This window comes from Capra hircus, chromosome 13 (assembly GCF_001704415.2).
Source record: "Capra hircus breed San Clemente chromosome 13, ASM170441v1, whole genome shotgun sequence".
NCBI classification, from domain to species: domain Eukaryota; kingdom Metazoa; phylum Chordata; class Mammalia; order Artiodactyla; family Bovidae; genus Capra; species Capra hircus.
Window position 1 is genome coordinate 6,288,347 of NC_030820.1, and position 15,504 is coordinate 6,303,850.

Consider the following 15,504-nt stretch of genomic DNA (forward strand, 5'->3'; position numbering starts at 1 on the left):
AGTCCATGGGGTCGCTAAGAGTCGGACACGACTGAGCGACTGAAATGAACTGAACTGAACTGATCATTAGCAAAAATTTGGCATTCACGCAGCACAGCTTTCTGTTTATAAACAAACACACAGCCTAGGCATGTTTTTGTTTAGCTCACTAAGAACAAATAAAATTTCTCCAACCAGCTTTGAAGAGTGATGTATGTTGCCAGGTGCAGAAGGAGGGGATGCGAGGTGTGGTGCAGAAGCCCCCAAGGGGCTTAGGAGCTTGACACCAGAACCAATGGAACTCATTTAGACTTTTTTCTTCTGACTCTGTGTGAATTCCAGCAAGAGATGGCATCTGGGAAAATGACCCTTACAATTTGTTCCCAGAGAAGCCCAACAGGAGAGCATCACCCTGCAACTGAAACTCAGCTGGTCTGGAAACACCAGGTCTTGGAGAGACCTATCACATCCCCAGGATGATGTCAGCATTTTCCTAGGGCTAGAGGCTGGGATCCTCACCAAAGTACAGGATGAACATGTCGGGGCTGGGGGTCCCAGGTCCCCATGCCCACCTTCAGAGCTCTGCCGGTCAGCAGCAGGGAAAATATAAGAGATAATGTTTGCCAAGTATTGATAGGGAAATAAATCACAATCTCCCTTGCTTGGACTAGACTTCAAGCTGGCCTCACCTCTTGGTCTATATTAGGGTTCACTCTGATATCAGAGAAAGTGACTGTGAACACACACCCAGGACTACACACGCATGCACCGACACAGGGGTCCACCATTAACTACACTGTCCTCCTCCCTTCCTCCTTTCAGCAAATATTTGGGGAATTCCTGTTGTATGCCAGGCGCTCGATCTGGAAGTCGAGTTGGTAGATTGGAGCTGGTGGTTGAAGTGAGTGCAGACAAGCTCTCAGTGGGGAGTGACTTGGACCCATTAGAACTCTTAGCTGTGTGAGAATCAGTGGGAGAAACCTGCAGGTTCATCATTCCAAGGCTCTGGAATCAAAGACTCAGAGCTTTTTATTTTCTTTCTTCTGACTTTGTGTTTATACTCAGCAGAAAGAAGAACTTCCCTGGAGATCTAGTGGTTAAGACTTCACCTCCCCATGTAGAGGATGTGGGTTGGACCCCTTGTCTATAGCTAAGATTCTACATGCCTCAAGGCCAAAAAACATCTCTTAAAACAGAAGTAACACTGTAACAAATAGTACTTTGTTACAAATATTACTTTGTTAGAGAGAGTGTGGAGGATGACTTATTCTATTAAAGAAGGAGACAAGGTTTCCTGTAGAGGACATCTGTCTTTCCATGGCTGGTTAGTGTCTATGTTGCATTCTTGACAGTTGAATAGATGTATTTGCCCTTGGCCCACATGGCTGTCTCATCATAGGCAGCCTCCAGCAACCTAGGAGGTTGCACACGTTCAAAAAATTTTTAACATAAAATAGAATCCAGAAGATTTAGAGTATGGCTCTAAGCTTAATTTCACATCCAAGTAGCTGATAGACAACAGTTGTAAGTGAGTGCATTGGCTTTCAAAGGGGAAATGGTCCAAAGAATATCTGATTCCTCTTAAGGCACAAATTAAAATATCTGTTCCCTCCAGAAAGAAGGGCATTTAGTTTCTTAAACCTACTTTAAGAGAAATATGTTCATTTTCGGGATACTTAAGCTTACCGTTTTCCATAAAACGCCTCTTTCTTAGGATTCTAGCTGAAATTGCTAATCTGCTGAACTGATTCACTTAGCAAATATTTTGAGCACTTGCTATACATCAGACACAGTTCAGCCATGCAAGTAGAAAAGCCATATATCACGTATTCCCTTTTATGTAAAAACTCACCTTTATTCACTTAATCCACAACTGTATTTAGGGCACCCAGTCTGTATTAGAAACAGAGAAACAACAGTGGGCCAGACAGTCTCAACTTCCATGCTGCTCCCAGGCCAGGGCCAAAAAGTTCAACAAAAATGAGCTACTGTGGTATTACACAGAAGCAGACTGATATATTGAAGGGAATGGGCCATAAGGAGTTGTTGATGCAATGTGGAAGGATCAGGAAAGGCCCCAGAGATGCTGAAACTCCAACAAATGAACCAGACAGATGAAGATTTGATTGGGAGAAAGTTATTGAGGAGAATTCTAGGTAAGAAGTGCACAAAAGGAAGTCTGTCTCCTTGCTAAGGGTTGCAAAGACCAAACTTGTCAGAAACAGGAAAAAAGGAACACTCTTCCTATGGATATAAAAGCCACTGAAACAGTCAACCCCCAAGTGGGTGAGAAAATGCAATTTGCAAACATGAAAGGTTGGGTGGTCTGCTGTCTTCTCCCACTAAAGAGAAGGGGAAAAAACTGTATTCTGGGACTTTGGGATCTCTGGGGTGTGAGTTGAAACTAAGCTCAGCCACTTTCTAGCTCCAGAACTATGGACAAACTATTTAACTTCTTCTGTGAAGTGAGGTCAAAATGAAGATTCCTCAAAATTGCTGAGAAAATTAAATGAGAAAATGACTATAAAAGCAACTACTATAAAGTCAATAACTACTACAATGATTTAAATTTTCTTTTGATGCCTTGTGATGAATAACTTCTTGGTCCCAATGATGAGTCTGTAGATGTTGAATGTATGAGTGTGTGGAGTAATGATTTCTGTTTTGCACAAGGTTTTTCTTTACATCAACATGTCAAATGTAGAGCCAGTCCTATTTGTCCAAAATATGTGAACATTCACCTGTGTGAAACAGGTCCTAGTCTAAGTTCCTGAATAACATCATTTTTATTTTGTTTGCTGCTGCTAAGCTGCTAAGTCACTTCAGTCATGTCCGACTCTGTGCAACCCCATAGATGGCAGCCCACCAGGCTCCCGCTTCCCTGGGATTCTCCAGGCAAGAACACTGGAGTGGGTTGCCATTTCCTTCTCCAATGCATGAAAGTGAAAAGTGAAAGTGAAGTCACTCAGTCGAGTCTGACTCTTTGTGACCCCATGGACTGCAGCCTACCAGGCTCCTCCATCCATGGGATTTTCCAGGCAAGGGTACTAGAGTGGGGTGCCATCGCCTTCTCCATTATTTTGTTTTAAGTCCCCCAAATAAGGCACAGTGATGCTGATTTTTCCTTTCCAAGTGTCAGTACTTGTAAGAAGACAATTCTTGGGTACAAAACCCACTTTTATTATAAAGTCCTGATGCAGTTCAAAAAATGATTCTGTTTGACTGTGTGTGATTTTGGACTAGATAGAGTAATGCACGGACTTGATTTTTTAGCTCTTCATATATCACTTACTAGCTGTGTGACATCAAGTAAGTCATGTCACCTTTCTGTGCTTCCTAAAATGCATGTTTTAACATTGAGATTGTGAGGTTGCTGTGAAATAAGTTAATTCATGAAGTTAATTTGTGGTAAGACAGTGCCTGACACATGCCAAGTTCCCAATAAAAGTAAGATACTATTATCAATATATATACATATATATATATATATATATTCAATCAGTATGGACTATAAATTAATGGTAAAGACCATAGTGTTTATTGACTGTGAAACTTTCTATGCTAGTTATTGACTGTTATATAACTAGGGACTGTAAATCATTGTGGCTCCTAACAAAATTAATCATTAGTTATTATTGATATTGCCTGCTCCCCAGGTGGCTCAGTGGTAAAGAATCCACCTGCCAGTGCGGGAGATGTGGGTTCCAATCCTGGGTCGGGGAAAATCCCCTGGAGAAGAAAATGGCAACCCAGTTCAGTATTCTTGCCTGGGAAATCCCATGGACAGAGAAGAGTCTGGCAGGCTAGAGTCCATGGGGTCACAAAGAGTCAGACATGACCTAGCAACTGAACAATGACAAAGTATCAATGTTAATCCTCTAATTTATGGCAAAGATTGCACACCCATATTATTTGGGATAATGACCTTTTCGGGATTTGTTTTCATGGGCAAAATCACTTAGGGCCATCCAAAATATATTTGTTCAAGAAATAGATATTTGATTGGAGTGCATTTTTGAATTTACAAATGGATACGAATATGTTGGATGTTGAGATTTCATACCTTGCGGAGAAGGGGTGGATAATTGAAACTCAACTGTGCAAAGGTCATGAGGTGCAGCCTACCCCACTCCCTTCAAGTCATCCATGACTAGAAACAAATTGCTTTCTCTCAGCCCTCTCTACTTGAGTGACTTCCAAACTCATGCAAGCCGTGGAATCCTTTTTTCAAATAAAAGTTAGTGGAACTCCAAATATCAGACAGGCTCAAGCAGGGTGGCCTTGGGGAAGCGTGTAAGGACTGAAGAGCCTGAAGGTGCCTCCAGCTTTTCCCCCGCTGTCACCTCCCTGGAGGCCCCTCACACCTGTCCTGGGTGTGTCATGGGACACAGTTTGAGCTTCTGCACAAATACACAAATGTAGGTGTGAGAAGAGGGAAAGGAAATGTATGAAGAAGTTCACTTTATACTTCTTTTCTGAAACCTAGTTTTATAGAAACAATAGCATATATTCCCCAAGATGAAAATCATTAGTGGGTGTTAGGAAATAAGTGCTTTTTAATTATTAATTTTATCTCCTGTTTTAATTGGGGTATAGTTGCTTCACAATGTTGTGTTAGTTTCTGCTGTACAGCAAAGTGAATTGGCTATATATGTGTGTGTGTGTGTGTGTGTGTGTGTGTGTGTGTGTGTATGCCCCTCTTTATTTCCTTCCCATTTAGGACAACACAGAGCATTAAGTAGAGTTCCCTGTCTGTGCTGTACAGCAGGTTCTGAAAACCTGTTTGCAAGGCAGAAGTAGAGACACAGACATGGAGAACAAACCTATGGACGCCAAGTAGGGGGGAGCGGGAGGGGGGGATGAATTAGGAGATAGGGACTGACATATATACACTAATACATATAAAAAAAAATAAAAGAGTCTTTTAATTTTAAAAGCGTATGTGAATTTTAGGAATCAGACTTCACTAATTTTCTCAAAAACCAACTTCTTTGGTCAAAGTGAAACACTTGCTAATTTATGTTTGAGTATCCATAAGAACCTTTCAAGACAGATATAATAATCATTCTATTGCAGGCACTAACTTGTCTTAAGCCTTTACCCAGGAAGTAAGCGAGTTGAAGGGCAAGTCCACACTCACTGAGGTTTGAAAGAGAGAAGTCTTCAAGCTGCAATGTCACTCTTTGCTTTTGAGTAAGATGAACATGATCAGGGATGAGCCAAAGAGAGATACTGGCTAGAGTTACTAGCAGACACTGACCAAACCAGACCCACAGAGTGACTGACTCAGACCCCAGCTGGCTCGACTGAGCTGTGCCCATCCTAAACCTCCAGGAGGTGAAGGCCTTTACTGTGAGATCAGCAGTCCTAACCTGCTTCATTCAGGACTCACATGAGAATAACCCTGACGCTAGACCGCTAGAGCCTTCTCTCATGGTGTCACAGTGTGGCTATCACTGTGTTCATATTTTTAGTGAATTATATGAATGCATAGCACCATTTATTGGTAGAAGAAAGAGGCATCAATCTGGGTATCTGTGAGTATGAAATCACCTGGGAAGGCAATCCACAGTCTATCAGCCAACTATCATGTGTGAACTTTAAGACTGAACATAATAGGTAAGAGAGCACTGGTGCTGGAGTCCTGGGAGGGCTGGGCTCAAATCTCAGCTCTGTCACTCACTCCGTGTCCCACCATAGGCCTTAGGAAGACACCTAAACTGCTCCGAGCCTCAGTTTCCTCACACAAAATTTAAGGCTGAGAGAATAGCTATCTCATTGGTTTATGATGATTTTCAGTTCAGTTCAGTTCAGTCGCTCAGTCGTGTCTGACTCTTTGCAACCCCATGGACTGCAGCATGCCAGGCCTCCCTGTCCATGAGCAACTCCTGAAGCTTGTTCAAACTCATGTCCATTGAGTTGGTGATGCCATCCAACAGTCTCATCCTCTGTCATCCCCTTCTCCTCCTGCCTTCAATCTTTCCCAGCATCAGGATCTTTTCCAATGAGTCAGTTCTTCTCATCAGGTGGCCAAAGTATTGGAGCTTCAGCTTCAGTCCTTCCGATGAATATTCAGGACTGATTTTCTCTAGGATGGACTGGTTGAATCTCCTTGAGTCCAAGAAACTCTCAAGAGTCTTCTACAACGCCAGTTCAAAAGCATCAATTCTTCGGTGCTTTATGGTCTTTCTTTATGGTCCAACTCTCACGTCCATACATAGCTGGGAAAACCACAGCCTTGACTAGATGGACCTTTGTCAGAAAAGTGATGTCTCTGCTTTTTAATAAGCTGTCTAGGTTTGTCACAGCTTTTCTTGCAAGGAGCATGTGTTTTTTAATTTCCTGGCTATAGTCACCATCTGCAGTGATTTTGGAGCCCAAGACAATAAAGTCTGCCATGGTTTCCACTGTTTCCCCATCTATTTGCCATGAAGTGATGGAATCAAATGCCATGATTTTTGTTTTTTGAATATTGAGTTTTAAGCCAGCTTTTTCACTTTCCTCTTTCACTTTCATCAAGAGGCTCTTTAGTTTGTCTTCACTTTCTGCCATAAAGGTGATGTAATTTGCCTATCTGAGGTTATTGATATGATGATTTTAAGGAATAATCAGATAAAAACATACATAAAACTCTTGCAGAGCCCAGAACATATTAAGAGTTCAACAAATCATACCTATCATAATTAATAAGAATATTTTTTTTCCTGTAATGAGCAATCGGAAGAAATCATTACAAGACAAGGTCAAGAAAGACCAAGTAAAACAGGGCATCAAGCTAAGATCCTTTAGGAGAGATTCTTCTCATCCAAATGCCTCTCAGGATGTGGTCTTACATGCCCTCTATCACGCTATGAGCTATCTAGCAACTTGGAATAAAGTTTATTACTTGACTATGACAGTGGATTCTATTACTTGCAACCAACAGCAATACCATATAGTCTGCCCTCAAGACCACCATGACCTCACAGCCTGGAAATGCGCACTGAGTAAATACTTGTGGGGTGAAAGAATACTCATGAAAATATATCTCCAAAAGAAAGAAAACGTGTTCAGAAAATGGATTTGAAAGTTATGATGCATTCTTTGAGGGTTTCCCGCTTTATTAATAGAAAAAGGTTAATGCATTATTCTTCGAAAAGAATAAGACACTGGTCATGACAGACTTTCTGTTTTGCATTTAATGTGTGTTATCTCATCAGATTGACTTCAGTTCAGTTCAGTTCAGTCGCTCAGTCGTGTCCGACTCTGCACCCCCATGAATCGCATTCAGTATGTGGAATTTGACAAAGTTTTGCCTATTCATTGATCTTAGTCATGACACATGCATTAGGTGACACTTTCATAAACTGAAAGGAATTAATAACCATCTGTAGTCTCATTCTAATTCACAAAATAAAAATACAAATAATGTGGGGTGGGAAAGAGTTTCTGATTGTCTATAAGCACAAAAAAAGCTGGGCTGGATGAAGCACAAGCTGGAATCAAGATTGCCAGGAGAAATATCAATAACCTCAGATATGCAGATGACACTTCCCTTATGGCAGAATGTGAAGAGGAACTAAAGAGTCTCTTGATGAAAGTGAAAGAGGAGAGTGAAAAAGTTGGCTTAAAGCTCAACATTCAGAAAACTAAGATTATGGCATCTGGTCCCATCACTTCATGGCAAATAGATAGGGAAACAGTGGAAACAGTGGCTGACTTTATTTTTCTGGGTTCCAAAATCACTGCAGATGGTGATTGCAGCCATAAAATTAAAAGACACTTACTCCTTGGAAGGAAAGTTATAACCAACCTAGATAGCATATTGAAAAGCAGAGACATTACTTTGCCAACAAAGGTCCATCTAGTCAAGGCTATGCTTTTTCCAATGGTCATGTATGGATATGAGAGTTGGACTCTAAAGAAAGCTGAGTGCTAAAGAATTAATGCTTTTGAACTGTGGTGTTGGTGAATACTCTTGAGAGTCCCTTGGACTGCATGGAGATCCACCAGTCCATCATAAAGGAGATCAGTCCTGTGTTCATTGGAAGGACTGATGGTGAAGCTGAAACTCCAATACTTTGGCCACCTGATGAGAAGAACTGACTCATTGGAAAAGACCCTGATGCTAGGCAAGATTGAGGGCAGGGGGAGAAGGGGATGACAGAGGTTGAGATGGTTGAATGGCCTCACTGACTCGGTGGACATGAGTTTAAGCAAGCTCCGGGAGTTGATGATGGACAGGGAGGCCTGGCACGCTGCAGTCCATGGGGTTGCAAAGAGTCAGACACGACTGAGCAAGTGAAATGAACTGAACTGAACTGAACTGATACATAGGTAGCCTTTGGCATGTGAAGAATCTGTACAAGTGTTATTTTGCAGAACAACTCAATTAACCTTTCTATTTGTCCCATCACCTGGACTAACCCATGTGTCATATTCTGGCCTGAGAAGTATTTGAAATAAATTTCTCTTCCCTATGAGGAATTCTCTTTTCATTTGCTAAGATAATATTTGTTCTCGGCCTAAATGCAGAGTCTGATTCAGTAAGACAGAACAAGGACTAAGTACATGATTTTGAAGACAGATAATCTGGAGAGAAGCCTGATACCACTTTTTATGACCCTTTTTTCTCCTCTTGGGCAACTTTATCACTCCTAGTGCCTCAGTTCCTTCATCTATTAAATGGGCCAATAATACTACCTACTTCACAGGGATGTTGTAAGGATTAAATAAGTTAGCACCTTAAGAAAGTAAAAATTAGCTTATACTAAGAAAGGAGAAAAATCTACCCGGCCCTTCATCAGGCTGGGAAAATAGACAAGAAAACCAGCTGCATATTTCATAGCAAACAATATTCCTCCCAAGGACACACTACAGTAGTCAAACATCATAAAATACTCCCCACTGGGTGACAACTGTTTTCTCACTTACTTAGAAACTTTTTTCCTCCAAAATCATAGACTGTTATGAAACACTCACTGATGTTTGAAATCTAACAGTATAAATTAAATGTTCTATTCTTTGTGTTTGATTTGTCTTGGTCTTTAAAAAAAAAAAAAAAAAAAAAAAAAAAAACATACATACATTTCTGAAGGTCAGAAGCCCAGATCAGCTTGCCTGGTTCTTCTGCTAAGGGTCTTACAACGCTGAAATCTACATGTTGGCAGGGTTGAGCACCCTACTGAGGCTGTAGGGAAAGTCTCTGAGCTCATCCACATTGCTGGCTAAACTTGGTTCCTTCCAACTGCAGGACTAAGGTTTCCTTGCTGATTGTCAGCCAGTCTGGTCTCTGCTCTGGAGGCTTTCCACAAAAGCATTCTACATCTTACTGAGAGAATCTCCATCACTTCGACAAAGGAAAACAGCCTGGACTTAGAGTTCATGTGTGGGTCTTCAAATAAGGGGCGTCGGGCCATAATGCCTGCCTTAACTTGACTGTTTCAGAGTGAAAGAACCCTGCGTGATGTACAAACCTAATGCTGATCTCTCTCACAGCCTGCTTTGCTTTGAGCCCATCAAGATGCTGCTCCAGTTACATTTCGCCTAAGCTCCTCTCTTCTCCAAAATCCTATCATATCTGCAGTTTCCTTTCTTTCACACTACACTTTCTCCAGTGCGTGCTTCTTGTCCACAAAATGATAATCTGCCTTAATGGAACCAGAGACTTGTCCCAGGGTGGTCTTAGACTTCTCAGGCTAGAACACCTTAAAATGCTTAAAAGAGAGCCTGGCACATGAAAATACTTGACTTTATCTTGCCTGTAATAACAAATATAACAATCCTGGTGATTATTATATCATAGACTCTGTGAGTAAATGCAGATAAAAGGGCAATGATGTGGTGCCAAATGATGCTGTGAAGAAAATGATTGGGAAAAAACAAACAAACAAACATGTCACCATACACCGTTTCTGCAGAAATCGCTGCGACCACAGAGATTTTCCAAAGGCAAATTTCCACTTCAGAAGCCTCCCTTGCTGTCATGTGGCAGCACCCTTGGTGCTGGCAGAAGCCATTCAGTCATTTGAAACAACTCTACAAAGTGCAGCCCGGCCCCACGTTTACTTCTCTGGGACTGTGAGTCAGAACCATTAAGACACAGCGTGTCAAGACTTTCAACTTGCTTTGAAATCAGCACTATGATTGATATGAAGTGGAAAATTGATCTTAGAAATGTTTCTCACTTTTTCTTATGAAAAATATGAAAGGCTTATATTTTTAATAATAATCATGACAGTGAAAGTCAGTCATGTCCAACTCTTTTCAACCCCATGGACTGCACCTCACCAGGCTCCTCTGTCCATGGAATTCTCCAGGCAAGGATACTGGAGTGGGTTGCCATTCCCTTCTCCAATAATCGTGATAAACTTGACATAATGTGAAAGTTTTGGGGGGATGTTTCAGAAGCATACCAGGCCCCAGTTTAGTGCTCAAGGAGGACCTATTGAGGAAGGAGGACTTCAGGCATCAGAAAGGCATCCTTAGAGCATCTCCATCTTTATAGCTCACCTGAGCACCATCTCTCACTTGTGTAATTAATATTCATAAAAATAAATTCAAACAACATCCATCAAAAACTCAATTCAATGTAGTTGCATATCCCAATGATCTGTACTATTCTAGGGTGTGATAACTTAGGAGTAAAGGATGTGAACCTAATACATTTTTTTGAAATGGCTATCTTATCTTGAAGATTATGACTTTGGAGGAATTAAGGTGATTGGCAGTGGAAAGAAACAGAACATGTGAAATTCCTTAAAAATGTGTGGACTTAATTTTGCCTATGTTACACATAATAAAAATAAAAAACTTTGCACTTAAAAAAACACTCAATTTGAAAGATTTGAGTCAGTATCTAACAATGTTTGGCATGTAATAAATTCTCAACAAATATCTGTTCAATAAACACATGTGTGCTTCAGACAGAATACAACCTTCTGGAAATGTGAACAGGAAAAAAAAAAAAATGTTGATGAGAGCATGAGAAAGGGCATCCAGACAGCAATGTAAAAATAGTTCAGATATAAATAGACAAAGTCTGCTCTAGGAGCACAGGAATAAAAAAGTGTAAAATTTGGTTTAGACCAAGCAATTGAGCTCAGTGATTGGGAGATCTTATGTGCTTTCTTTAAGTCTATGAAGGTTCACTCTCTACACTGGAGACACAAACTTCCAGTATGTAGTTTGCTTCCAATCTCAACAGATCCTCAAGCTCTAACCAGATGTCTTTGTATAAACACACATGATATTCAACTTATAAGGTCTTACTAAGTTAAGAAACAACTGTTTTTCACAGAAAATACATGAAAAAACAGTCGATTCACTAATATAATATTTGTTGCATTCTTTAGCTATTTGCTAATGTAATTGGGCTTGGGGGTAGTATTTAGAATACAGCAAAAGACACAAAGAACAGTACAGGGAATACCCAAGTGTAAGAAATAAAGCAACTATCCAATCAAAATTCAGTCTCTGATTAACAGACTCCTCTCTCCCCATTAGAGAAATCAACAATCCTGTTTGGGGAATTTTATTTCCATATCATCACTAAGCTTTTTAAACATTTGCAATGATCCCTCCTAAAGTATAGACAGTATGTATTGCATATTTTAGACTCTTTGTGACCCCATGAACCACAGCACACCAGGCCTCCCTGTCCATCACCAACTCCTGGAGCTTACTAAAACTCATGTCCATCGAGTCAGTGATGCCATCCAACCATCTCATCCTGTCGTCCTTCTCCTCCTGCCTTCAATCTTTCCCAGCATCAGGGCCTTTTCCAATGAGTCAGTTCTTTGCACCAGGTCACCAGAGTACTGGAGGTTCAGCTTCATCTTTAGTCCTTCCAATGAATATTCAGGACTGATTGCCTTTAAGATGGACTGGTTGGATCTCCTTGCAGTCCAAGGGACCCTCAAGAGTCTTCTCCAACACTGCAGTTCAAAAGCATCAATTCTTCATTGCTCAGCTTACTTTATAGTCCAACTCTCACATCCATACATGACTACTGGAAAAACCAGAGCTTTGACGAGACAGACCTTTGTTGGCAAAGTAATATCTCTGCTTTTTAATGTGCTATCTAGGTTGGTCATAACTTTTCTTCCAAGGAGCAAGTGTCTTTTAACTTCATGGCTGCAGTCACCATCTAAAATGATTTTGGAGCCCAAAAAAACAAAGTCTGTCACTGTTTCCACTATTCCCCCATCTATTTGCCATGAAGTGATAGGACCAGATACCATGATCTCAGTTTTTTGAGTGTTGAGTTTTAAACCAACATTTTCACTCTCCTCTTTCACATTCATCAAGAGGCTCTTTAGTTCTTCACTTTCTGCAGTAAAGTGTGGTGTCATCTGCATTTCGGAGGTTATTGATATTTCTCCTGGCAACCTTGATTCCAGCTTGTGTTTCTTCCAGTCCAGCGTTTCTCTTGCTGTACTCTGCATAGAAGTTAAATAAGCAGAGTGACAATATACAGCCTTGATGTACTCCTTTCCCGATTTGGAACCAGTCTGTTGTTCCATGTCAGGTTCTAACTGTTGCTTCCTGACCTGCATACAGATTTCTCAAGAGGCAGGTCAGGTGTTCTGGTATTCCCATCTCTTTCAGAATTTTCCACAGCTGGTTGTGTGTGATCCACACAGTCAAAGGCTCTGGCGTAGTCAATAAAGCAAAAGTAGATGTTTTTCTGGAACTCTCTTGCATTTTTGATGATCCAATGGATTTTGGCAATTTGATCCTTGGTTCCTCTGCCCTTTCTAAATCCAACTTGAACATCTGGAAGTTCACAGTTCACGTACTGTTGAAGCCCACCTTGGAGAATTTTGAGCATTACTTTCCTAGCGTATGAGATGAGTGCAATCGTGCAGTAGTTTGAGAATTCTTTGGCTTTGCCTTTCCTTGGGATTGGAATGAAAACTGACATTTTCCAGTCCTGTGGCCACTGCTGAGTTTTCCAAATTTGCTGGCATATTGAGTGCAGCACTTTCACAGCATCATCTTTCAGGATTTGAAAGAGCTCAACTGGAATTCCATCACCTCCACTAGCTTTGTTTGTAGTGATGCCTTCTAAAGCCACTTGACTTCACATTCCAGGATGTCTGGCTCTAGGTGAGTGATCACACCTTCATGGTTATCTGGGTCATGAAGATCTTTTTGTATAGTTCTTCTGTGCATTCGTACCGCCTCTTCTTAATATCTTCTGCTTCTGTTAGGTCCATACCATTTCTGTCCTTTATTGTGCCCACCTTAGCATGAAATGTTCCCTTGGTATTTTCTTGAAGAGATCTCTAGTCTTTCCCATTCTGCTGTTTTCCTCTGATTCTTTGCATTGATCACTGAGGAAGGCTTTCTTATCTCTTCTTGCTAGTCTTTGAAACTGCATTCAAATGAGTATATCTTTCCTCTTCTCCTTTGCCTTTTGCTTCTCTTCTTTTCATAGCTATTTGTAAGGCCTTCTCAGACAACCATTTTGCCTTTTTGAATTTCTTTTTCTTGGGGATTGTCTTGATCACTGCCTCCTGTACAATGTCATGAACCTCCATCCATACTTCTTCAAACACTCTGTCTATCAGATTTAATCCCTTGAATCTATTTGTCACTTCCACCGTAAAATTGTAACGGATTTGATTTAGGTCATACCTGAATGGTAAAGTGGTTTTCCCTACTTTCTTCAACAGGAATAGTAAAGTTACTATTACTATAACTATTAATGATATTGAGAACTAACTAACTTTTCTTAGTCTAGCTCAGATCATGAACTCTGTATTGCAAATTCAGACTTAAATTGAAGCAAGTATTGAAAACCACTAGGCCATTCAGGTAAGACCTAAAATTGAGTCACTTAAGATTATTCAGTAAAAGTGACACTACATTCAAGGAATTAGATATGATAGAGTGCCTGAAGAACTATGGATGGGGGTTCATAACATTATACAAGAGGCAGTGATCAAAACAATCCCCCAAAAAAGAAATGCAAAATGGCAAAATGATTGTGTGAGGAGATCTTACAAATAGCTGAAAAAAGAAAAGAAGTGAAAGACAAAGGAGAAAAGGAAAGATACACCCATCTAAATGCAGAGTTCCAAAGAATAGCAAGGAGAGATAAGAAAGCCTTCCTCAGTGATCAGTGCAAAGAAAAAGAGGAAAATAATAGAATGGGAAAGACTAAAGTTCTCTTCAAATATAAGCAAGGTGAAAAGACAGCCTTCTGAATGGGAGAAAATAATAGCAAATGAAGCAACTGACAAACAACTAATCTCAAAAATATACAAACAACTTATGCAGCTTAATTCCAGAAAAATAAACCACCCAATCAAAAAATGGGCCAAAGAACTAAATAGACATTTCTCCAAAGAAGACATACGGATGGCTAACAAACACATGAAAAGATGCTCAACATCACTCATTATTAGAGAAATGCAAATCAAAACCACAATGAGGTACCACTTCACACCAGTCAGAATGGCTGCGATCCAAAAATCTGCAAGCAATAAATGCTGGAGAGGGTGTGGAGAAAAGGGAACCCTCATACACTGTTGGTGGGAATGCAAACTAGTACAGCCACTATGGAGAACAGTGTGGAGATTCCTTAAAAAATTGCAAATAGAACTACCTTATGACCCAGCAATCCCACTGCTGGGCATACACACTGAGGAAACCAGAATTGAAAGAGACACATGTACCCCAATGTTCATCGCAGCACTGTTTATAATAGCTAGGACATGGAAACAACCTAGATGTCCATCAGCAGATGAATGGATAAGAAAGCTGTGGTACATATACACAATGGAGTATTACTCAGCCATTAAAAAGAATTCATTTGAATCAGTTCTGATGAGATGGATGAAACTGGAGCCGATTATACAGAGTGAAGTAAGCCAGAAAGAAAAACACCAATACAGTATACTAACACATATATATGGAATTTAGGAAGATGGCAATGACGACCCTGTATGCAAGACAGGGAAAGAGACACAGATGTGTATAATGGACTTTTGGACTCAGAGGGAGAGGGAGAGGGTGGGATGATTTGGGAGAATGACATTCTAACATGTATACTATCATGTAAGAATTGAATCGCCAGTCTATGTCTGATGCAGGATACAGCATGCTTGGAGCTGGTGCATGGGGATGACCCAGAGAGATGTTATGGGGAGGGAGGTGGGAGGGGGGTTCATGTTTGGGAACGCATGTAAGAATTAAAGATTTTAAAATTTTAAAAAAATAAAAATAAAAAATAAAACATTTTAAATCTTAAAAAAATAAAAAATAAACAAATAAATTTCAAAAAAAAAAAAAAAAAGAAGAAGTGGCAAGAATACACAGAAGAGCTATACAAAAAAGGTCTTAATGATCCAGAGAATCATGGTGGTGTGATCACTCACCTAGAGCTAGACATCCTGGAGTGTGAAGTCAAGAGAACCTTAGGAAGCATTACTACAGTAGAACTAGTGGAGGTGATGGAACTTTAGCTGAGCTGTTTAAAATCTTAAAGACGTTGCTGTTAAAGTGCTGCACTCAATATGCCAGCAAAATTGGAAAACT